Source organism: Heterocephalus glaber, unplaced genomic scaffold, assembly GCF_053883595.1.
Source record: "Heterocephalus glaber isolate CG9 unplaced genomic scaffold, H.glaber_assembly_v1.0 deba00001124, whole genome shotgun sequence".
NCBI classification, from domain to species: Eukaryota; Metazoa; Chordata; class Mammalia; order Rodentia; family Bathyergidae; genus Heterocephalus; species Heterocephalus glaber.
The window spans coordinates 526820-551125 of NW_028258197.1; the positions used below are offsets into that span (position 1 = coordinate 526820).

Below are 24306 nucleotides of genomic sequence, written 5' to 3' on the forward strand. Positions count from 1 at the left end.
CAAGCCAGGTTTTGTTTGCCTTTTAAGAAAATATTTAAATATTTCATTTTTAGTAAATTGAAGGAGCAAGTAACATTAAAAATGTCTTTACTGTTAGAATGAGGCTCTGTTTTTTGCATGTGTAGCAGAGGCAAAACTTTACTACTGCCTTCTATGGGTTTCAGCTGGTCTTGACAATTAAATTGACATAAGACAGATTAACAGGAGAAAAAAATACAGATTTTTACATGTACATGGAAGCCTTCATAGGAAAATGAAGACCCAGAGAACCAGAGCTGAATACTTATTATACTAAGTTGGAGGAAGAGTAGTTACTTGTAGCACCAAGAGAAAGGGGCTTGGGTTAGGACAGTTAATTAACCATAGAGGAATAAGTAGCAAGGTAATAAATAGTTCATTTAACAAAATTGGTTTTTACAAGTATCTCTTGACTACAACTTCTCATCTTTGGTGATAAAAATATTTGTCTTTTCCTGATACGGGGAAAGTGTCTTTCATATAGGAGTTTCACTTTCTTTCAGGAAGAAAAAGGAAGGTCACGGTGCCCTTCTTGCATCTGCTGATTTTCTAGTGCCTTTAACTCAAAATAATCTTTATACCAAAGTAGCATTTTAGAGTGGTGTGTTCTGCCACCCTTTGCATGGTAACTCCATGCAAACTTTCTCATAAAATATCTTTTGTAAAATTATTTCTACAGCCAATAGTATATATCATCAGTGAAGTAACAGTGATAAAAAGATATATAATAAACATACAACACTAATTCTATTGAGGTAGAAGAAATAAATAGGTAGAAAGGAGACAAAGAAACTCAATTTTTTGTCTCCTTTATTACCTTAAAACTGATCAGATCCAAGCTAGGCTCTGCTCATAGATACAATAATCACATGGGATGTGTCTTTGTTAGAAGATTTATTATCCCTAAATTAACCTACCTTATCTCATTCACCTTCAAAACTGAGGTTACAGCTGAGTATGGTGGTGTTATTGTGGGTGAAGAGGTCTGAGACAGGTTCCTAGGTTCTTGAGTGGGATGAACAAAGAATTGGATATAGTGTGTGTATGAGATGCAGCCAAATGCATGAACCTTCAGTGAGCCCCAGGTGAAGAAAGGTTAGTGCAGGTCATGCCAGCAGGTCTGGTGTGTATGCATCTTGGTTTGAGATTTTGGAATTTTCCAGGGCAGGTTCAGGGATCTTTGTCCTTTGGACAAGGGTGGTGGTGGTGGGTTGGCCCTGGAGTGTTGCTCAGGTGAGTAGTCCAGCACAGAGTGGAAGGGAGGGGCACTGCAGCCCCAATTGTACTATTTATATTAGTAGCACATGGCTGTGATATCAGCACTCTTGGGAAGCTCTGGGAAGATCATGAATTCCAGCCCAGCTTGCGTAACTTTAGCAAGACCTTGTCTCAAAAAATAAAGATTGAAAAAGGACTGGGATATAGATCATTGGAAAATCCCAAGGTTCACTCCCCAGCACCTCTGCCACCCCCACCCCCCCCAAGACATAGAACACCAAGATAAGAGTAACTGATGTAATTTTCAGAGTTTACAGGGATACTCAACTGAAAGCTTTCTCAATGTTCAGTTCTAAACCCCTCTGGAAGGAAGTCTAGAAGTCTCTAAACCTATTATCACCTGGGTTCTAGGAAAAGTAGAGCCTTGAAGACCACCCCATGATGAAATCACCTCCCTCTAAGCAGAAACAATTATCTCATGACTAAACAAGGCAGCCCCCTCCTGAGCAAGGAAGATCATCTCATGGGAACCAAATAATCCTTCAGGCCCTAAGGATTCCTCTGGAGCTGTGGAAACTAAAAGTGAAATAATGAATCACTGGACCCTGGCCCAGCTCCACTAAGCCTTAAGAGCTGGCCTCCTGCTGTTGTGAGCAGGCCACCCTGGACCTGTGCATCAGAGCATGTCCTCTCCAGTTACTCTAGCTGGAATCATTACTTTAACTCTAAAATTCTTTTTCCATGATACGAGTCAGGAGCTCACTAGGCTGGCTCAATTGAGGCCTTCTCAGACCCTATCCAGTGGCACTATAACAGTGATTTTACTATCTTCATGAGTCTGTAATATTGAAGTATCTTTTGTTTATGTATATGAAAATTTAAGCTGTGCAGAATACTTTGTTCATTGTTTTGTACAATTGATTTAGATTTAGCATACATTTATTAAATGTTATACAATACATTAGGTACTTTAACCAAAAGTATGCTCATATATTGCACAGTCTGCATTAACTAGAAATCCATGTGTAAAATTTGAAAATTTGGCAAATAACATAATTATTCTAAGACTTCTCAGGCAGTAATTCATGCCGTATCATGTGTATGATGGGAATATCTCATATCCATTTTGTCTAATGGTATCAGTTTTCTGAAAAAGTCAAATTATTCCAGGCTTAAGTTGTGTTTTTCTTTAAAAGTTGGTGATAAGCCAGGCATGGTACACTTATAATTCTAGCACTAAGGGAGGCTGAGGCAGGAGTATTGCAAATTCAAACCCTGCCTGAGCACCTTAGCAATTTAGCAAAACCTTGTCTCAAAATTAATAAATGAAACAAGTACTGGGGTTGTAGCTCAGTGTGAAGGCCCTGGGTTCAATCTCCAGTACTGCTTCCCCCTACCCTAAAAGTAGTTTTGGATCATTTAAAAGTAATTTACCAACCCTTTAGCTTAGTGCTGTTCAATAGAATTTTCTGTGATGATAAATGCATTTTGGAAATCTGTGTCATACAAAACTGTCATGAAAAAAACTTACAGCTTCTTCCAAATCTGTTTTGATAATTCACTTCATAATGATCTTTCGGTGTTTACTGTATACTGTATACTGTATCAGGAATTGTGATACCTCCTGGGATAATTCTACTTGCAGGAACGTCAAAGTCTAATCAAAGAAACATTTCTAAACCATCAGGGTCAGTACAGTTGGAGAAGAGGCAAGGAGGAGAAGATAATGCAAGTTGTGTTTTGAAGGCTAACCTGAGATGTTAGGCATTCAAATAGAAAAAACAGCATTTGCTATAAATGGAGATAAAAGGCTATATGGTCCATTCTGGTCATTACACTAATTCTATTTCTGGAATCTACGGTGAGTTAGAAAGTTGCTAAAAAGAAGACATCCTAAACACAAAAGACTCGTCTTGGGAATGTTCAGTGGGAGAAAGATAATACAGTACTGAAGAAAAATATAATTTTTTTTCAACATAATACCTGTCTACACTTTTTTGCTTCAGAAATTTACCTCATATTGTATAATTACCTCTGGTATCATTCAAATATTAGTCTGTCAGAGCAGTAATTTCTTTAATTAGAATACTGTGTCACTTTGCTGTCCTGTTTTGTTTCCCTTTTGAAAATGGATGACCAGACTACTAAATTGGTGGTAGTGGTAGCTCATGCCTGTAGTCCCAGCACTCTGGAAGGCCAATGCAGGAAGACCCAAAGCTCAAGCCCCACCTGGACAACTTAGTGAAATAGGTCTTAAAAAAAAAAATGTAGCTCAATGTGAAAGCCCTGGGTTCAATTTCCAGTATCGGGGGGTGGGGCAAGATCATCTGTAACATTATATTACATAGCATAAGTAAACCAATATTATTAAAATATGATATGAGAAGTACCACGATACTGTTCTACACAGAGTACTGCTGGAGTGCAGAGAAATGACTTCTGTCTCAGACAGGAGAAAACTGCAGCAGTTCTTGTTGGAGGTGGTGACTATCATTGTGCCTATTGAGTAGTTAGCCAATTCAAGAAATGGGGAAAAGAAACTTTTAGGCAGGGAATACAGCAAGTATAAAGGCATGAACCTGTGAGAAGGCTTGACGCATTTAATAAACTATATTCAGGAATTTTCATACAGGTAATTAGATACTCTGGTTGGCTACCATAAATTAACCTCTGGCCTAACTTAGATCTGATATCCACCCGTAGACAAGTCTACAGGGTTTGGGAAAGGTTTGTGATCATCTCTTCTTGGGTACCTGTTTTAGTGAAAACCAGCTGTGGCAGAAGACAGAAGTAGAATTAGTAGATAAAGTGAGGGTTGGTAAAGAACCTCTGAATGGAATGTGTGTGATGTTAGGCAAAAAACAAAATAAAACTCCTGTTACCTTTAGGAGCCATTGCAGCAGCATGTAGATGAGAGATGATCAAGTTACTAAAAGAAAAACTCTTAAGACTTCTGACACCAAATGTACTACTCATACATTAAGCAGTTCTCCAGCTCCCTGGACACCAACTGAGGCCTACAATTCAATTCTGCCACTGTAACTAGCTCCTTCCTGCTCTGGGTCCTTGTTTTGGGGCAATGGAAGATTGAAGCTGACAAAACAGCAAGTGGTAGGGAATGACTGAGTGCATGTTTATTTAGGAAGAATGAGAAGAGTCTCCTCGATGTCTGGGAAGGGGTTTCCAAAAGGTGAAAAAAACTGTTGTTGTTTAAGTCTAAAGGCTTTTCTACAGTTTTTGGTACAGGTGAACGTGACAGAATTCAGGGATGCTACTAGTTGCTGCCAGAGTTTTGATGTCTGGAAAGTTTGGAAAGGGGTTTCCAAAAGGTGAAAAAAACTGTTGATGTTTAAGTCCAAGGCCTTTTCTACAGTTTTTGGTACAGGTGAACGTGACAGAATTCAGGGATGCTACTAGTTGCTGCCAGGGTTTTGATGTCTGGAAAGTAGTTGTTTGTATTCTGTCCCTCCAAGGCTCCTTCTAGTTTGTTTAGGAACCTGACCTCTATCCTTTGCTTTCCATTAGGCCCTGATAGTCAGTTTGCTTAAGTTAATTATTTGGGCCTTTTGTATTTCAACTCACTTAAGCCCTGACCTTCAGTTTATGTAGGTTAACTTTTTAGGACCTGTGCCCTAACTTTCTTCTGTCTCCTGGCCTCAACACTACCCGGAGTTAGTGGAGACCCCATGAGTTGAATGCTTAGTTTCACAAGACTGTCTCCTACTTTAGACAACAATGGGAATTCTGTCTCTGCAGTACTTTTGACCTATTAGGTATAAATAAGGAGTTCCTGTGACCACTTCCATGGGGTCAATAATGTATTAGAGTGGCTCGCAGAGCTAACAAAAGCATATGTTTATTTTTTTTTTTTTAAATAAAGAATACTACAGCTAGGCATGGTGACACACACATGTAATCTCAGCAGTGTGGGAGGTTGAGGCAGTAGTATTGCAAATTTGAACCCAGTCTGGGAAATTTAGTGACTCAGTATGACCTTGTCTCAAAATTAAAGAGAAGGGGTGAGAGGCCAGTGATGTAGCTCAGTGTGAAGGCCATGGATTCAGTCTCCAGTACTCCAAACAAACAATACTACAAAGAATATAGGTGAATAGAAAGATAAAGAAGTATATAAGACAGTCTGGCAGGGTCCTGAGCACAGGAACTTTAGTCTTTGTGGAGATGGGATATGGATGTGTTCATCTGGATGCGTTCACTGACTAAGAGTTCCATCAGTTTGGGTTGTTTATTGGGGCTCCAGTATGTGTGCATGATTGATTAAATTATTGGTTACTGATATTTGGACTTGATCTTAGTCTTTCTTCCTGCCCAGAGGTTGAAGGGATGAAGTTGAAGGTTTCCTCTAATCACATGGTTGTTACCTATGGCAGTCAGTCCCTATCCTGAAGCTATCCAGGAGACTTCACCCACCCACCAGTCATATTCACCAGAGAATACATACAAAAAAGACATTTGTATTCCCTGTCTTAAGATTTCAGAAGTCTTAGAATCTCTTGTGTCTGTAACCAGGTGTCTAAGTCCAAATAACAGAGATGCTCCTATCACCCCTTTACCCAGGAAAATTCAAAGACTGGGAGGGCAGAGGCCAAACATATGTTTCTTATTATGTCACACTGTCCTAATCATGTAATTCACAAAACTTGCATTCAAAGATGACACCATATTTCTGGCTTAGGTGATTGAGTGAATTGTTATGCTGTTTATTTGGATTTAGGGGGAGATGCACTGAGTTCATTTTTGGAGATGTTAAGTTTGACGTGATGATGAGATATCCAAGGGAAGTTAGATAAGTGAGTTGGGGACCCAGAGGAAAAAGCAGAGAACTAGTCTTAGAAGTCATGATAACCCAATGGTGATTAAACTTTTTGAACATTATTATAAGGCAGAAGTTACTTAGGATGCTTGTGTGTGTGTATGTGTTTGTATACCTACCACAACAAATAGTATATTATCATAGTAAAGGTTACATCAGTGAACTATTCTCCATCTCAGTAGTTTTCATTTTTTTGAGAAGGTCATATAAATGGAGTACTATAGTAACTGGCTTTCACTTGGCATAATGCCTTTGAAATTCATCCAACTTACTGTGTCAAGCAATAGTCTGTTCCTTTCTATGCTAAGTGGTATGCCATTGTGTGGATGCATCACAGTTTGTTTCTTCATTAACCCACAGAAGAACATTGTTTATTTCTAATTTCTGGTGATTATAAGTAGAGTTATTATAGACATTCATGTACAAGTTTTTATGTAAACTTAAATGTTCATGTTTCTAGGATCAGTGCTTAGGAATGGGATTATTGAATGGTGTGGTAGGTTTGTGTTACCCTACCATTTTCATTCCCACCAGCAATGTGTAAGAATTTCAGTTGTTCCATATTCACTTGGTATTTCAATTTTTTTAAAATTTAACCATTCTATGAAATGTGTGGTGGTACCACATTGTGGTTTGAATTTCATATCTCCACTGGCTAATGAATATCTTTTCATGTGCTTATTTGCGTTTCACCTAACTTCTGTGGTGAAGTGTCTTTTCAGATCCTTTGCCTACCTTTTTTCACTAGGTTGTTTGTTTTTTCATTGTTGAGTTTTAAAAGTTTATTGTATATTCTAGATACAGGTCTGTTGTTGCATATGTATTTTGCTTGTTTTGTCCTCTCAACAGTGATGAATTTTATAATTTTTAATTCAATCATGTTTTTGGTGTCATGTCTTAAAACTCAGGGCTAGTGGGTGGAAGAGAATGTGCTTAGAATGCCAGAGACTGAGTTTGTTCACGTAACACCAAAAACCCCCCAAACTAAACTAACCATTCCCCCCACAAAACAAATGCCCTCAGAACACTTTGTTTAATCCCACGTTCTGAATATTTTTCCTTTGTTTTCTTCTCAAAGTTTTATGGTTTTTATATTTGTATCTATAATTCATTTTGATTTCTTTTTCATATAAGTTATTAAGTTAGGTTGGTGTGTTTGTTTTTTGCATATGGATATGCAGTTGTTTCAAGACTTTTGTTGAAAATATAATCCTTTCTCCTTTGAATTACTTTTGATCATTGTTAAAAACCTGTTGGCCGTATTTGTTTGGGTGTGTTTCTGCACTGTCTATTCTGTTCACTGATTTATATTTCTATCCTTTTATCAATACTGTACTGCCTTGATTACTGAATTTTTATAGTAAGTCTTAAAATAGGGTAGTGTGATACCTCCAATTTTGTTCTTTTTCAAAATTGTGTTAGCTATTTTAGATCCTTTGCCTTTTCATATAAATTTTAGAATTAGCTTGTCTATATCTATGAAAAAATTATTCTGGGATTTTGTTGGAGTTGCATTAAATCTGTAGATCATTTGGGGTAGGAATAACATTTTTGCCACGTGGAGTCTTCCCGTCCATGAACATGATACATTTTTCTGTTTATTTAGATCTTTTTTGATATTTATTAGCATTTCACCCCATTTATTAACATCATGTAGATCAGATACATATTTTACTAGACTTTATATATCATCATCATTGTCATCTCCTCCTCTTCCCCCTCCTTCTCCTTATCTTCTTTTCCTTCTCCTTGCCTACCCCCCTTCCTCCTCTAGTATTATTTTTTAAATTTTGGGTTCTGAGCAGACATTGCTAATATATAAAACATGTATAGATATATAGATACATAGATATATAAATATGATTGATTTTTCATCTTCTAGCTTTGAGTCCTCTGATTTTGCTAAACCAACTTATTAGTCCTTAGAAATGTTTTTGTTCAGTTACTTTGAATTTTTTTAAGTGGACAATATTTGCTGCAAATAGGAAGGGTTTTGTTTCTTCTTTTTCAGCATGTATGTACTTTATTCTTTTTTCTCATCTTATAGCTCTGGCCGATACTTGTAGTATAATGGTGGCTAAGCATGTGAGATACGGGTGTTCTCATCTTGTTCCTGATCTTAGTGAATGGAACATGCAGCCTGTCACTACTAAGTATTTTCCCTCTTTGTGCTATTATTTTTTTTGTTGCCTCTTTTTTGTTATTATTTGTAGTACATAATAAATATGTTCATTATGAGGAGTTAGAACATACGCATATCACATCTTGATCCTTTCTGATTCCCTTTCTCTCCCTTTTGTCTACCCTCATCTCCAGATCCCTTCCCATAACGGTGGGTTTTTGGTAGATGCTGTCTATCAAGTTAAGGAAGTTTCTTTCTACCCCTATTTTTGTGCTTTTTTTCAGGTGTTAAATTTTGTTAAGTGTTTTTTTTCTGCATCAGGTAATATGATCATGTGATTTTTCTTCTGTGAACTGTTGGTAGACTACATTTAGTGATTCTGAAATATTGAACTAGCCCAACATTTTGAGGATAAATCCCACTTATAGTATGTTTTACTTTTTATACATTACTGGATTTGACTTGCCAATATTTTGTTGAGGCTTTGGGTTCTATGCTCATTGGTCTTTTTTGGTAATTTTTTTTGTCTTGTTTGATATCTGACTAATTCTGCCCTCAAAATTAGTTAAGAATATTTCCCTTCTTGTCTTCTGAAAGTAATTTTGTAAAATGGGTATTACTTCTTTAAATGTTTGGTAGAATTCACCATCTGGGCCTGGAGATTTGTTTTTCTTAAAGATGTTTTTTTTTTAAAACCACAAACTTTATTTTTTAAACAGTTGTAGTAATATTTGGGTTACTGTTTAATCTTGGGTGAGTGCCAGTGGTTATTTGTCATTCATTAAAATGTATGTTTAGAAGAGCAGGCTCTGCTATTGAATAATTATGTGACCTTGAGAATGGTACTTTAATCTCTTTGGTCCTTTATTTATTCATTTGAAAAACCAAAAGGTTAGATTTATTTATTTGCTTCAAGTTTCTTCTCATTTTTAAATTTTATAATCCTGGTAGGATGAAGAAATTATGTGTTTGAAATTTTTGTGAAAGGATACTAAGTCTCTGTTTCTTGATTCACATGTCACTTTTGAGCATCAGTTTACTTGGATTCATTTTGCCTTTTAACAGATGTTTTATATTTTCTTCTAATAAATTATTTGTCCATGAAAATGTCTGAGTAGAAGCAAGTCTGTTATTCATTTATACGTGATACACATACGGTATGTGAAAATTATTTTCATAACCTAGCTCATAAGAAGATACTAAGATGTGTATGGTTTTTCAAAACTAAAATTATCAGTTTGGAGTTTTAGAAATATGAGAATTGCATTTTTCTGTCATGATTATACTGATCTTCTTGATTAAAAAGTCATTTTTATCTATTAAATAGAGATCTATGTAAGTATTTTATGTAAAAAATCATTTTCAAAAGGTGGAAGCACAGTGTTGTGCATTCTGTCCATTTGTTAGGTTAAAGCAAAATGAAAGTAGTATACAGATTTACTGCTGAAGGAAACATTAAGTTGCATGCTGCAGCTGGAGGATTTTACGTAGGCACCTGTGGGTTTGAGTGCATTCAATATACAGACTGCAGTAGGAGGCTGGCACTGACTCTGCTGACTCCAGTGCACTCCTTCACTGCTGTTCTGCCGATTTCTCCACTGTCCAGAAGGCAAACAAAATGGTGCAGGACGCTCAGGGATTGGGAAAAAAATAACCGTCAATATGATTCACAGGTGGGTTTGCTCCACTGAATAGAAGATTAAAAGCTTAGATATATTTCAGTATGTCAGACATTCTTAGCTGTTTTAATATTTGATTATGGCCATTTAAGAGTAAAACTTACAGTTCTGAAATCTGCATACCCTCAATATATAGAGGTTCAGGCATATTGCATGTGTAACATTAGTAAAATGCATGTATGATATCTTATAAACAGATTTGCTCAATGTATGAGTGTATATATATAAAATATTATATAGTGTTCATGAAAGATTTTTTTCTATTAATATTAGACTTTTAAAAAGTAGGCACCTGTAGGTTTTGTATTTTCTCTGTTGCACATTTGTCGCAGCTCCTGTCAATGTTTTTTCCTTATATTGTTCATTTTATAATAGCAGAAAGCATTAGTATAACATTCTCTGGTGAGATATGGAAAAATCAGTAGAAGGAACATGAGAGTTGGCACTTCATATTTTATTGATGACTGTAATGCAGTGTGAGCTTGCATTGCACAGTCATGATTTAAATGATTATCTCTTTTATGAAAGCAAAATGTAAGAATGGCCATGTTGTAGATAGTTAGTGTAAAATAAAGGAAGTAGGGCAAGTAAATTTTTCGGTCCTTCGTTTCTTGAGCAATATATAGCATTGACTCAATGCATTGTTATTTTAGAAGTACACTGTAGAACAATTGAATATCAAGCATAGAAAAAGATGGAAATTTAGTTCCCACCCCTCCCGGAAGCACTTTGCTTATGTACTCATACATTTTGGGTTTCTGTGGCTACATGTTACTAGGGAGCTGTCCAGTTGAGGCAAGATATGTTTTCTTAAGCCGCACCCAAAGGATTCAGGTTTGTTATGCTTTGGGGACACTATTTTAATCCTGTGCTGATTTATAACCATCACGGGATGCCTTTGAGCTGTTTAAAAAATACACACACACACACACACACACACACACACACACACACACTACATGGGTTCCAGCTTAATATGTTTTGAACATCTGATGTACTGTATTAATAGCATGGAAGAGCAGTGTTTAAGTTATGCAGCATTACCTCTGGCAGAGAGAGAGAAAGAGAATACATTTGTATGGTTCTCTTACAAGTGTCTGCAAGTATTCTGAACATATAGGAAACAATACTGCTGTGATAATTTATTGTGGTTAGTATTGTGGGTATAACATTCAAAGTTCAGGTTGTTTTGAGAAAACATTTGTCCAAGCATTTTTAATACTTGCCATATTTTTGTGCTTTAAAAAATTAGCAAAAGATTCAGCCTGAGCTTAAAAATCTATTTATGTTTTATTCCACTCTAAAGACGTTTTGTATGTGATGAGAATTAACAACTGTATGGCTGTCTGCCACTGTGTTAGGTTACCTCATTTTACTGTAGACCGAAACAAGGACTCAGCATTAATCTTACTAGTTTGCAGAGTGCTATATTTTGTATTTTCAAAAACTCTTAGACAAAGTAAATTCACTCCTCTCAAAAAGAAAAAAATCTTTTTTATTTTATTGAACAACACAGAATAATGGATTTTTATGTGCCAAATTTACTGATGGTAAATAGCTAACTATAGATTGAAGTATACTGTATTATTAGAATGTTTTATGTGTCTAAAATGTTATATAACCCTGATGGAATGTTGCAGATGAAACAGAGAAATCTGATTGGCTCTTCACAAGACACAGCGGCCTTGAAATCCTTTCTAACAGGAGGTTTCCACAGCAGCCTGGGTGGTTAGTTAGTATCACAGGAAAAACAAAAATGCCTTGGAGATGAGGAGGAGTTTGGAAGAGAAAATGAGATTGCTAAAGCTCTTCCTTAATCCTATTGAGTATTATAATCTTTGCTTTTTTCCCCCTTTCTGCTGTTTTGCTTTTCTTGTTGTTATTTTCAGAGTGTTATATTCTATCAAGTTAATCAGACTTTTTAGGTAGTATTATTTAGTAAACTAGTAGAATCTTTCTAAAAAGAGAGTTTTTGTTTTTTGAGACAAGATCTTGCTAAAAAGAGTTTTCTGTTAAGCAATAGAATGAGTTAATGAGAACATAATTTTGGAACATTTATTGAGTACGGATGAACTAGAGGATGAAGGATGAGTGAGGATGTGATGGAAGAGTTCTGACGAACAAGACACTAATAGTAATACTTTGGCCTGCCTACCCTTTCCCATCATATGAAAAATTGCATTTGATAATTTGTCTTCTAAGACTTTAGTGATGCTTGGTAAGGCCGCATTGTTATTGACATCCAAACAGCAGAATGTTGCAAGTCAAAGATAGGTGGAGCATTGTCTGCTGGCTTTAGAAATACCCTTGAGATGTGAGAATAATGTATGTTAGCTTTTATTACTTAATTTCTGGCTAGACTGGTGGACTATACCTGTAAATTACTGTGTCAAATATACAACCCTTCTATGCTTTCACAGAAAGTACTTCAAACATGCTTATGGTTGGTATATTCTATTAAAAATTGAAAATTCTTATATTTAAACAATAATAGGTCAAATTTATTTGTAGGATCTAGGGGAGAGAAAATTACTGTAAGCAAGAATGAGCATTTAAATTAAGAGAATGAATTCTTTTGAAAGGTAATAGAAAATCATAAAATAAGGTATATTTAAAGAGAAATATCTCAAATACAGATATATCCTGATAAATATGAGCCATATCTTACAGGTTTCAGTTTTGTGCTTATTTTCTAAATTATCCAATATGCTAATAGAGTCTGGCTAAAAGCAGCTGGCTGTAAGAGTTACAAGCTGAAAACAAGATGGCTGGCAAGGATTAGTACTGTAAATTTGCAATAGGATGCAGTTAAGATATTTTATTGTTGAACGAGTGATGCAAAGTAAGATGATGAAAGAATAAGATATTTTTGAAAATGAATGAATATTGTTTTATTAAAGAAAATGTATAAATGCTCGATTATAACATCAAAAAAAAATGTGTCACACTACCAAGTAATTCATTTTCAACTAAATGATAAAAACCTCCTGTCAGCATTCATTTAGCTATTATTGTCTTTGTGTAGTTCTAAGACCTATGTAGTTTCTGAGGGTATTTGTTAATCTTTTGATAATGTAGTTAAATGTGAAAAATAAAAGAGGAAGAATTTGTTACTTTTTTGGAATAGGAGGATATTGAGATTCAAGTTTTGCGGAATTTTATTTATTTATATATTTTAGATTAGCCTACATTAAAGATAAAAAATAGAATAGCAGGAAAAATTAGACATGATTGAAAATATGGTTTAAAATTATAACATCAGTAGATTTGTATTTTAGGGAAGATTTATATATTTTCATCTATCTACCTACCTACAAACAAACCATTAGAATTTTCCATTGAGTTTTAGCAATTGTTAAAAAATTAAATAACATAAAAATGGTTGATAATCTTGGATAGATTGAGAGGTAGTTTCAGGAGTTAATTTGAAAAGTTGAAGACTGTGTATTAGTTCACATGTCTGTCTCTCATAGTTGAATGACTGTGTACTTTAAGAGGGCAAAAAATGAAAGTTTGTCTTTTCTACTTCTCTAGCCCATAGTACAAGGCCCCAGTGCTTAGTGGTTTCCCAGTAATGGATGACTGAATAATAATTGCAAGCATGTATGTAAATAATAGCAGCATGCACACGCATCCCTACATAAATATATACAGTTATACAAATTTAATGTTCACAGCATTAAGGAATAAATTTTACTTTACTCATCTAACAGATGAAGAAACTGAGGCAGAGAGTAAATGGTGGTAATGGGATTTGTGTGGGTTTTCTGAGCTCTTTCATTGTCTCTTCCTCCAGCAATTCAAGATTAAGATGTGCTAGTGTTCAACTATCCTTAGCCTTCAGAAGCAAAAATTGTGTATATATTCTGGTAGAAATTGCAGAGCAGAGAAAACTTTTCTGCTGCATATTTCAAAATTGCTTGGTTTTTTTTGGCAGTATTGGGGATTGAACCCAGGATCTTGAGTTATATCTCAGCCCTTCTTTAGTTTTTATTTTGAGACATGTGTCACTAAGTTGCCCAGGCTTAGTATCCTCCTGTACATAATATATCTTGAGTCTTCTTTTTTTCTATTCTCCTCATTTACAAAAGCATTATTTCCATTTTTCCTTTCTTTTTTTTCTTTTTTTCTTCTTTTTCGGCTCCCTTGTTCCCTTTTCCTTTTGAACAATTTCTTCCTACTTTCCAATATCTAATATACATTTTGGTCCTCATTTACCCTTTCAGTTTCTTACATAAGAGAAACAGTGTGGGCCGAGGATGTAGCTCAGCAGCACCTGCCTAGTAAGCACGAGGTCTTGAGTTCGATTCCTAGTATGAAAGAGAGAGAGAGGAGAGAGAGACAGAGAGAGACAGAGAGAAACAGATATTGGAACATGTGTGTCTGATTTATTTCACTTAAGAGTATGGTCTCAAAGGGCATCCATTTACCTAGAAATGTATCAAGTTTATTTTTCTTTATGGCAGAGTAGTACTCCATTGTATAAAAAAACCCACATCTTGGGGTAACCCACTCTCTGGTCCTCTTCCTGTCTCTCTTGAGCAGAAGCTATCTTTCTCTCAATAAATTTTTCCTACTCTTAACCTTCATTGTTCCTAGAATTCATTCTTTGATTTTAGAGAACACAAACTCACACTTTGGATATCTAGCAGGTTTGGGAGTTGCATCTTTTCCTTCTACATTATTTTGGAGGTCTTCCCCCGAGATTACTGGTTGGAGACTCAAAGCTATATGCCTACCCAAGATGACAATGCCTGGTGCCTATTCAGGGCCTTTAGATAAACCCTCTTGAGAATAACTCTGACAGCTGACCACAGCTACAACCCTCTTCAGCCAGAAGTAGCCAGAATGGTCTTTGCCCTTTTCCCCCTCACAGCAGTTGACAGTACTTCTTCAGAGGGGGAATATTGTAGATAGGTAAGTTAATTAGATATCTTATAGACAGTTAGACAGGGCTGGCCCTCAAGAAGCCAGTATGGAGGACAATTGAGGAGCCAACATGGAGGACAGTGGAGGAGCCAACATGGAGGACAATCAAGACACATTCACTGAAAGCCAGCATTGTAAAAGAAGAGAAACAACCATACCCACACCTGCATAGCATGGATGCATTGATTGATACTCTAAATAGGTATCAATCACCAGGTTGAGGGACTGAGATCTTCCAAGAGAGATCCCTGACACCCCTTACCACCAAAAATCCTTGCCCATTCCTTGTACGCTCGCTGCCCCACTGGATCCCCATTTAATCAGTATTGCCTAAGGGACTATACTTGTTATAATCTTATTGGTTGCTCATAGTTTTGTCCACCTTGTGATTTCTCATTAGATCAGTATTACCTAAGCAACTGTACTTGCAATCTTACTAGTTGACTATAGTTTTGTCCCACCTTGAACCTGCCTCACCTCATGGGTTTATCCCATAAAACACCTTTGAGAAGTTGGGTGAGTGGGTAAGCCACTTTGCGGTTCCCCTTCTGTCTCTCTTAGGCAGAAGCTATGTTTCTCTCAATAATTTTTTCCTACTCTTTTTTTTTTTTTGTACCGGGGATCAAACTCAGGACCTTGCACTTGCGAGGCAGGTGGCACAATTTTTTCCTACTTTTAAAAATCAAAAACCACATCTTTACCCATTCATCCACTGATGGGCATTTGGGCTGTTTCCAAGATTTAGCTATTACAAATTCTGCTGCTGTAAACATGGGTGTGCATATATCACTGTGGTATGATGCTTTTAACTCTTTTGGGAAGATACTAAGTAGGAGAATAGCTGGGTCAAATGGAACCTCTAGTTTTAGTGTTTTGAAGACTCTCCATACTGATTTCCATATTGGTTGTAGCAATTTACACTCCCACTAACAGTGGAGAAAGGTTCCCTTTTTGCCACAGCCCCACCAGCATTTGTTATTGGTTGATTTCTCGATAATAGCCATTCTTTCTGGAGAGAGATGGAATCCCAGCATTGTTTTAATTTGCATCTCTCAATGACCAGTGCTGTTGAACATTTTTTCATATGTTTATTTGCTGTTTGTACATCTTCTGAGAAATACATATTCATTTCAGATGCCAATTTTTAATTGGGTCTTTGAATTTGGGGGGGTCTGATTTTTTTCAGTTGTTTATATATTCTAGATAGTAGTCCTTTGTCCAAGGTACAGCTGCTGAAAATTTTTTCCCACATTGTAGGTTGTCCCTTAGCTCTGCTGGTAGTTTTTCTTGCAGTGCAGAAGCTTTTTAATAAGATGAAATCCCAGTTGTTGATTCTTTGTGCTAGTTCCCGTGCTAACTGAGGTTTTCTTCATGAAGTCTTTTCCTATGCCAGTGTCTTCAAGAGTTCTACCTAACTTATCTTCCAGCAAGTTTAGTGTTTCTGTTTTAATATTTAGATCTCTAATCCACTTTGATCTTGGTTTAGTGCATGATGATAAGAATGGGTCTAGTTTTAATCTTTGGCAGGTTGAAATCCAGTTTTTCCAACACCATTTATTAAATAGGCTATCTTTCCTCCAATGAGGATAGTTGGCTCCTTTGTCAAAGATGAGGTAGCTGAGTATGTCTGGAGTTGTTTCTGCATCTTTTAATCTATTCCACTGATCCTTGGGTCTGTTTCTTTGCCAGTACCATGCTGTTTTTATTATAGTAGCTTTGTAGTATAGTTTCAAGTTAGAGATTGTGTTACCCCCTGGCATGTCTCTGTTGCCTAGAATTGCTTTTGCTATTCTAGGTCTCTTGTTCCAAATGAATTTTTGTATTGTTTTCTCTAGTTCTGTGAAGTATATTGTTGAAATTTCAATCAGCATTGCATTAAATCTATATAGTAGTTTTGGAAGTATGGCCATTTTCACTATATTGGTTTATCCTGCCCAGGAGCAAGGGATGTCTTTCCATTTTCTTATATCCTCTTCGATCTCTTTTTTTCATAGCGCTGTAGTTTTCAGTGTAGAGATCTTTTGCTTCCTTTGTTAGATTGATTCCTAGATACTTCATTTTTTTGGATGTTATTGTAAAAGGGATTGTTTCCCTAATTTCTCTCTCAGTGAGTCTGTTATTTGTGTACAGAAGGCTATTGTTTTTTTGAGTGTTGACCTTGTATCCAGCTACTCTACTGAATCTGTTTAGAAGTCTTTTGGCAGAGTTTTTTGGTCTTCTTTGGAAAGTACATTGATGGTTTCTTTTGCTGTGCAAAAAAGCTTTTTAATAAGATGAGATCCCAGTTGTTGATTCTTTGTAATATTTCCTGTGTGATTAAGTTTTGTTCATAAAATCTTTGCCTACACTTATGTTTTCAAGTTTTACCTATTATATCTTCCAGCAGTTTTAGTGTTTCTGATTTAATATTTAGATCTTTGATCCATTTCAAATTTAGTGCATGGTGAGAGATACAGGTCTAGGTTTGTTTTTCTCCAGTTCTGTGAGGTATGCTCCTAGTGTTTTGATCGGGATTGCATTACATCTATGTAATGGTTTTAGAAGTATGACCTTTTTCACTGTGTTGGTTAATCCTGCCCAAGAACAAGGGATGTCTTTCCATTTTCTGATATCTTCTTTGATCTCCTCTTTCAGAGTGCTATAGTTTTCCTTGTAAAGGTCTTTTACTTCCTTTGTTAGATTGATGCCTAGGTATTTTGTTTGTTTGTTTGTTTGTTTATTTATTTATTTTTGGTACCGGGGATTGAACTCAGGACCTTCTGCTTGTGAGGCAGTGGAACCACTGAGGTAAATCCCCAGTCCGATATTTCATTTTTTTTTATCCTATTGTAAAAGGTGTTGTTTCCCTAATTTCTCTCTCAGTGAGTTTGTTATTTGTATACAGTAATGCCATTAAGTTTTGAGTGTTAACTTTGTATCCAGCTGTGCTACTACCAGTTAAATCTAGAAGTCTTTTGGTGGAATTTTGGGGGTCTTCTATTTAGAGTATTATGTCATCCACAAATAATGATAACTTAACAATAACAAATAATGATAACTCAATAATAATGGTTTAACTTCTTCCTTTCCTACCCTTATTCCTTTTATTTTTTTTTCTCTTTTCTAATTGCTCTGGCTAATATTGAAGAGCAGAGGGGTCAGTAGACATCCTTGTCTTATTCCTGATCTCAGAGGGAAATTTTCAGGATTTGACCTTTTAGTATGGTGTTGGTTTGTCATAGATGACTTTTATCAGATTGGGATAAAGATCTTCTCTTCCAATATTCTGTAAGATTTTTATCATGAATGGGTGGTGGATTTTGTCAAATGCTTTTTCTGCATCTGTTAAGATGATTATGTGATTTTTGTCCTTGGTTCTATTAATGTGGTATATCACATTTATTTATTTATTTATTTATTTATTTATTTATTTATTTATTTATTTATTTATGTTTTTGGTACTGGGGATCGAACTCTGCACCTTGCTCTTGCAAGGCAGGTGCCAGAACCACTGAGCTAAATCCCTGGCCTGGTGTATTACATTTATTGACGTGCACATGTTGATTCATCCCTGCACCTGTGGGATAAATCCTCCTTGGTCATATACTTGTTTATAATCTTCTTGATGATTTGCTACATTTTGTTTGTCAGTATCTTATTGAGGATTTTAGTGCCTATGTTTATTACGGAGATTGGCCTGTAGTTGTCGTTTTTGGTTGGATCCTTCTCTGGTTTTGGAATCAGGGTAATGCTTGCTTCCAGGAATGAGTTTGGGAATATTGATTCCCTTTCAATTTCCTTAAAGAGTTTGAGAAGTAGTGCCATTAGATCTTGTCCAAGTTTCTTGTAGAATTCAGCAGTGAATCCATCAGGACCTGGGCTTTTCTTTGTTGGTAAGTTTTTGATTACATCTTCAGTTTCATTGACTGATCTTGGTTTATTTAGAATTTTTTATCCTCTTGATTCAGCTTTGTTAATTCATATGTATCTAGGAATCTGTCTGTTTCATCTGTGTTTTCCATCTTTTTAGAGTACAGGTTCTCAAAATACTGATGACCTTCTGGATTTCTGCAGGATCTGTTGTGATTTCATCCTTTTCATTCCTAATCTTCCAAAGAAGATTGGCTAAGGGTCTGTCAGTTTTATTTAATATTTTGAAGCACAAGTTCCTTTGATTCATTGATTTTATGTATTGTTTTTGTAGTCTCAGTTACATTAATTTCTGCACTGATCTTTATAATTTCTTCCCTTGTACATGCTTTGGTTTTAACTTGCTCTTCTTTTTCTGGAAGCTTGAGGTTCAACATTAGGTTATTTATTTGAGCTCTGTCTGTTTTTCTGATGTGGGAATTCAGTCATAAATTTCCCTCATAGCACTGCTTTTGTTGTATCCCATAGGTTCCAGTATGTTGTGTTGGCATATCATTTAATTGTAGAAACTGTCTAATTTCTTCTTTAATTTCATCTGTGACCCATTGGTTGTTCAGAAGGATGTTATTTAATTTCCATTTATTTTTGCAGTTTTTTGGTTTATATTGCCATTGATTTCTAATTTCATTGCAATATAATCTGATAATTTGCAAGGAATAGTTTCAGTTTCTTTGCATTTATTTAAGCATGTTCTATGAGTTTGTATGTGGTCTATTTTGGAGAATGTCCCCATGTAGCTGAGAAGAATGTGTGTTCTGTTGTTGTGAGGTGCCACACTGTAGATATCTACTAAGTCCACTTGTTCAAATGTGTTGTTCAGTTCTGAAATTTCTTTGTTGAGTTCTTGTCTAGTTTATCTATTTGTGGCATTAGAGTATTGAGGTCCTCTGTTATGATTGTATTAATGCTTATTTGATTTGTCATAACCATTGATTTTTGTTTTATATTGTTGGATGCACTGCTATTTGCTGCATATATACTTATGATTGTTATTTCTTCCTCTTGGATTGTTGTTTTAACAAGTATATAGTGATCTTCCTTGTCTTTTCTGATCAGTCTTGGCTTGAAATACACTTTGTCTACAAATAGAATAGCTAACCCTGCTTTTTATCTGAGTTCCTGTTGCATGGAGTATTTATTGTTTTCCATCCTTTGACTTTCAGTCTATGAATTTCTTTTTCAATTAGATGTGTTTCCTATATGCAGCATATTGTTGGACCTTGCGTCTAGATCCATTCTGCCAATCTCTTTTGATTGGTGAATTCAGGCCCTTAACATTGATGGTTATAATTAATATGTATTGATTTATCATTGTCATATTATTTTCCTGTTGTTGGTTCCCCCTCTTCCCCTTTCCCCCCTTTTTAATTGCTTGTCTTGCCTGGTGGATTCATTCTGTTGGGATTCATGGAATTGTAGTCTTTGTTTTCTCTTTCTTAATAGCCTTTAGAACAGTTTGGAGTGTTGGTTTGGTGGTCAAGAATTTCTTCAGGTGTTCTTTGTAATGGTATATTATTTCTCCATAAATTTTGAAAGATAGTTTTGCAGAGTACATCAGTCTGGGTTGGAGGTTGTTTTCTTTTAGGGCTTGAAATACTTCACTTCAAGCTCTCCTTGACTTTAGGGTTTGTGTTGAAATTTTTTGTGTGTGATTCTGATGGACTTTCCTTTATAGGTGATTTGTTTCCTTTCTTTAACAGCTTTTAATATTCTGTTCTTGTGTTGAATTTCTGACATCTTGATTATTGTATGCCATTTTTTCATCATGGCTAATTGGAATTCTATATGCCTCACCTATCTGTATGTATTCTTTTTCCCTGTTTGGGAAATTTTCTGCCATTACTTTTCTGATGCCCCTCTATGCATCCCAATTCATGACTTTTTTAGCCTAGCTTTATCCTGTACATTTGTGAAATGTCTGTCTGCTACAGAGGCCCCTTGGTGTGCACACCCCAGGCTGTGACAACTGTCCAAGATCAGGTGTATCCCTGATCATCTTGGAAAATGGAGAAAACATAGACCACGGAAGTGTGTGTTGGGTGCAGGTAGCAGGGCGGGGGCAGGATGCTGGTGGCCAAGAAGTCCATTACACTCAATGCCAGCACTCTCAGACCTCGTCCTCTGCAAAGTGATATACCACCAACCTGGTTTCAGAAGTTGGAAGATGAGACCCTAAGGTCCTTCCTGGCCCAAGTGTAAACTTTTCAGGGGATCTGTGTTTAGCCCGTACCCTCTCTACTTCCTCTTCTGGCCATCTCTCCTACCCAGTCATTATGGTAGGGTGATCCCAATAACCTTGAAGTGTAATTGTTCTGTAGGTCTGTCTGAAACAATCCCTTACAAAGATGGCTCCTGATTATACACTCAGATACAGTGGGTGCTGCATTGAATTTCTTCTCCAAATCTAACCTGCCATGCAATAGGCGTCACTTTAGAAGTAAAACCCCACACTGTTTTTGCAGTTTTCTCTAACTATAGACTTTTCTTGGGGCTAATACTGCTGTCCTAGTGCATTGTTTTTCTCTGGGGCCACTGACCCTCTTCTGGCTTACTTTGTGTTAGCAGGTATAGATAACCCTACCTGAGAGCCAGGGTTAACTTTCCAGAGTGCTTCATTCTTTTCTCTCTGTCGTGCTCTGTTTTTCCAGGGTCTCTGTAGTTTCTAGTTTTCCTGTCAGCTCCTTCCTGATTCCTGGAGATCTACTTCTTTTTTTCTTCACTGAGTTGTTTCTTAGGTGTCTCGTTTCAAGGTCCTGGAAAGGCTGTATTTTACTACTGGTCTTTACTCTGTCATTTTAACCTCTTCTCCCCATATTTCTTATCTCTGAATTTATCTTTCTTCTTCCTAGCATTACTTTGGTGGTCCTCAATATTTCATATGTAGATTAAGAAAAATTGAACGCTTTTTCTACTCTTCCATCTTTTCCTTTGTAAATCTTTTTTTTAAACATAAGCATCAAAATAAATTAACTAAAAATGAATTTCTCCTTTGACTTCCTGTTAATTATTAGACTAAATGAACTAGCTGAAAGTTAAATTTGACCACACCACACTTTTTACTCCCATTTACCTATAAGACAAATCTTAGTCCCTCATGATGTGGTGATGGCCGGTTTACCCAAGCTTTCCTCCTATGTCTTATACCCTTGTATTTATTTTTCTAGTAACATTGGAATGTATTGTTGATCTATGCATTCTGGCTTTGCTTATATTGATCATTCTACCCATAATGCCCTTTTTCCTCCTCACATTCAACTTACCTGCTAGAAATATTTTAAGATTCAACTTAAGTATTTCATCAAAAAAAGCTTTCTTTCACCACTACTATCATTTCTCTCATCAACGCTGCATTCTAGTTTCTATCCAATACATCTTATTCCTCCATGCTCCTAGTAATATCTGTGCATATCTGAATCATTGCATTTGTCATCTGATATTATAATTATTCCTTGAATCTATTTTCCCCTACAAGACTGTCAAGTCCTTATTAGCACCTTTTCCTTTATTTGTCTAGTATCTATAGCATTTAGTTTAATGATAGCACATAGTAGGTGCTTAATAAACATTTTGAAAGGAACAAAAGTTAATGGATGGAAAGAGAGGCCTCTTTTGTTTTTCATTGTTTATTGGTACATTTTAGGTATAAAATATAGTTACATTCATCATTGGGATCTTGTACCTGTACATGATATATCTTGGTTCTTATTCTTTCCCGCTCCCCTGCCCTCCCTTCACCCCCTCCACCCTTCCCTATTTGCAAAGACTTTGTTTCCATTTTTTCCTTTTCTCATATTTTTTCTTTTCCCTTCTTTCCTTTCCTCTACTCCTCCCACTTCCCCTACTCCTTTAGACCTTTTCTTCCTATTACACAATATCAATTATACATTTTTAAAATTACAGTATCAAGATTTAGAAGACATTACCACAGATCTTACAGAATTTAAAAGAATATAGAAAGCATATTACAGAAATCTTTTTTGAAATAAATTTGACAACTTCTAAGAAGTACTTTGGAAGACAAATTAATGGAACTGACTCTAGAGGAAATATAAAATTTGAATAGAACCTATTAAAGAAAATATATTCCTCACTTGAAAACCTACCTATATGACAACAGCAGGTTCATATACATTTTAACTGATAAATTATATCAAACATTTAAAGCAGAAAAAAGAAGGAACATGTCTCCCCTCATTTTAGGAAATCAACATTGTGCTAATCCTAAAACTGGATAAAGATAATAGAAGAAAAAAGTATGAACATAAATAGAAATTTGTTTAACAAAACAAACTCTTAGAAGTCAGATCTGGCAGGATGTAGAAAGTGGTTTTATTATAGGGATGGCAGTGTTGGTTCAGCATTGGAAGATCCACCCCCAAAAGTCATCATTTTAACAGAGGAAAGGAAAAAGCGGTATGATCCTGTCAGTAGTTACAGAAAAAGTATCGGACTAAATTTTACATCTATTCATGGTAAAAGCTATCAAGAGACTAGAAGTAGAACAAAACCTTGAGAGACCTCTTTGATTCTTTGTCTGGCAGTGCCTAGAGTAACTACTGGGTATAAGATGGAGCTTTAATTAGATTTTGAATGAAGGATAAAGGATTGGAATTCTCTGTTAACTAGTTTTCATCTCTTTCTGGTCATTTTGTTTCTTTGTCTGTTTTTGGATTTTGGTTTTTGGTTTTTTTTTGAGACAGGGTCTCACTTTGTAGTGCAGGCTGGCCTTGAACTCCCAGTAGTCCAGCCTCTCAAGTGCTGGGATTACAGGAGTTTGGCACCACACCTGGCTTAGTTTTGTTCTCTGTGATTAATTTTGGCAAAGTGATTTTTATGGTTTCTTGCCAAACATCTTTCTTCTGTTGATTTTATTAGAGTACTTATAGTTACATTTCGTTTTCATTGCCATACATAAAAATAACTTAAGAAATACAATATATTCATTGAAGAAGAGATTACACAAAAGAGATTAACCATGAGTTGTTACCTCTCAAAGGAGAAACTTAGTATATATTTAGAGTATGTTATAGTTTAAAAATTTTAAATGAGATTCTTCTGTGGTAGATTGCTGTTACTGCCTACCTGGTCGCGCACCCGCCCTTCTTTCCTTCCTTCGTTCCGTTTTGGGTCTCAGAAGTTTGTTCTTGGTTTTTTTCCCCCAATTTTCCAAAATGCTATGTTTTGTTAAAGGTGTGCCTTGGATGTATAATACAACTATTTTGCAAAACAATGAGGTTTCATTCTTTAATTTTTATAAATAGTGAAATGGGTCTGCTTGTAAAGAAAAAAGTGTTAATATCTAATATTAAGATTATTTGAGCTATAAAACACTCATCAAATATCATGGATAAAGGTTATCTTGAGAAATTATTTCCTTTAGTTTTTTATTTTTTAATTGTAATTTGAGTTGAAAGAATAGTTCATATGATGTAAGTAATGAATGTCAAAGTTTTTATTGCCTTGGTAATATCAAGGCTGGCTTCTCTTAACAGTGAAATAGTCTTGAAGAATTTTTCCTGATTATAAAAACATCTACTTTTCAAAATTATATATTGATGACATGATTTCAAATAAAAGCTTCCAAGATTGTCTATTGTTTA

General features: G+C 35.7%; 1 protein-coding gene across 5 annotated transcripts in view; it reads left to right on the forward strand.

The window, feature by feature from the left end:
- The window catches only part of Tanc2 (tetratricopeptide repeat, ankyrin repeat and coiled-coil containing 2), a 469601-nt gene that overhangs the window by 62976 nt on the left and 382319 nt on the right, over positions 1-24306 (forward strand). Inside the window, exon 1 of one of the 5 annotated variants that reach the window (XM_087210157.1) lies at positions 9452-9862. The exons of the other annotated variants lie outside the window; for them this stretch is intronic. The gene's annotated coding sequence lies outside the window, so the exon portion shown is untranslated. Of the gene's footprint in view, positions 1-9451; positions 9863-24306 lie in introns of those variants that run through there. 5 annotated transcript variants of the gene reach the window in all.